Source organism: Myotis brandtii, unplaced genomic scaffold (genome assembly GCF_000412655.1).
Source record: "Myotis brandtii unplaced genomic scaffold, ASM41265v1 scaffold500, whole genome shotgun sequence".
In the NCBI taxonomy this organism is placed as follows: domain Eukaryota; kingdom Metazoa; phylum Chordata; class Mammalia; order Chiroptera; family Vespertilionidae; genus Myotis; species Myotis brandtii.
Window position 1 is genome coordinate 770,385 of NW_005369062.1, and position 2,049 is coordinate 772,433.

Genomic DNA, 2,049 nt, shown 5'->3' on the forward strand with positions numbered 1-2,049 from the left:
TATCTCCCTGATTAGCCAATGGGAAGGGTAGCGGTCGTACGCCAATTACCATGTTTCTCTTTTATTAGTGTAGATTTGGAAAAATACTATTTCAATCCATTGTCCATTTTTAAATTGGTTATTTGTCTTTTTATTGTTGAGTTGTAATAGTTCTTTATATATTCTGGATACTAGTTCCCTATCAGATATGTAATTTGTAAATATTTTCTCCCATTTTGTAGGCTGTCTTTTCACTTTCTTGTTGGTTTCTTTTTTAATTTTTTAAATATATATTTTTATTGATTTCAGAGAGGAAGGGAGAGGGAGAGATAGAAACATCAATGATGAGGTGAATCATTGATCGGCTGCCTCCTGCACACCCCACACTGGGGATGGAGCCCGCAATCCAAGCATGTGCCCTTGACCAGAATCAAACCTGGGACCTTTGTCTGCAGGCTGACGCTCTATCCACTGAGCCATACCAGCTAGAGCTCTTGTTGGTTTCTTTTGAAGCACAAAAGTTTTTTATTTTGACGAAGTTTAATTAATCTATTTTTTCTTGTGCTTTTTAAATGTAATACGTAAGAAACCATTGCTTAACCAAGGTCACAAAGATCTATGTTGTGTTTTCTAAGAGTTTTAGCTCTTATTTTAGGTTTTTGATCCATTTTGAATTAATTTTTGTATATGGTATGAGGTGGTATGAGGTAAAGGTCCAACTTCATTCTTTGCATGTGGCAAACAATTGTCTCAGTGCCATTTATTGATAAATCCCACTGAATTTTCTTGTCACCCTTGTCACAATCAATTGACGATAAATGTATGGGTTTATATCTGGACTTTAAATTCTGTTCTATAGACATAAATGTTTATACTTTTGCCAGTACCACACAGTCTTGATTACTACTGTTTTAGTATACTTAGAATTCAGAAAATGTGAGTCCTTCAACTTTGTTCTTTTTTAAGATTGTTTTGGCTATTCTGGGTCCCATGCATTTTCATATGAATTTTAGAATTAACTTCGTTTCTTCCAAAAAGAAAAGCAGCTGGAATTTTGTTAAGGACTGTGTAGAATCTGTAGGTCAATTTAGGGAATATTTCTTTCTAACACAATTAAGTGCCACAGTCTATGAACTCAGGATCTTTCATTTACCAGTACTTTAGTTTTTTTCAATGACTTTTTTTTTAGTTTCCAGTGAACAAGTTTTGCATTTCTTTTGTTAAATTTATTTCTAAGAATTTTATTCTTTTTGATGTTATTATACATGGGATTTCAGATTGTAATTACTAGTATAAAGAAACAGTTAATTTTGTATCTTGATCTTATATTCTGTCACCTTAATGAACTCACTCATTTGCTCTAATAGTTTTTTCTGTGTGTGGATTCTTTAGGATTTTCTATGTACAAGACCAAGTCATCTTGAATAGAGATAGATTTAATTTTTCTTTTCTAATCTGGGTGCATTCTATTTCTTTTTCTTTCATAATTTCCCTGTATACCCTTCAGTACAAGGTTAAATAGAAGCAGTAAACATTCTTATCTTTTTCCTGATCTTAGGGAAAAATCATTCAGTTCTTCACCATTAAGTATTACCTTAGCTGTAGATTTTTAGTAGATGCCCTTTTTCAGGTTGAAAAACTTGCATTCTATTCCAAATTTGTTGAATATGGGTTTTTTGTGTGTGTCTATGTAAGGGTGTTGAATTCTGTCAAATGCTTTTTCTGCATCTATTGAGATGATCATGTGGCCTTGTCTTTTCCTCTGTTAATATGCCATTTTTCACTGATAGATTTTTCACATGTTGAACCCACCTTGCATTCCTGGGATAAATCCCACTTGGTCATGGTATGATTTATATGTTGCTGGATTCAATTTGCTAGTATTTGTTGAGGATTTTTGCATCTATTTATAAGGGGTAATGGTCTACAGTTTTCTTGTGATATTCTTGTCTGTTTTTTGGTAAAAGGTATTTTTGTGTTTTTAATTCAAGATATTTTTGTAGTATTTCTTCTGGACCGGCCTTCATAGCCATACCAAAAAAAAAAAAAAATCACTCATCTTTTATAGTT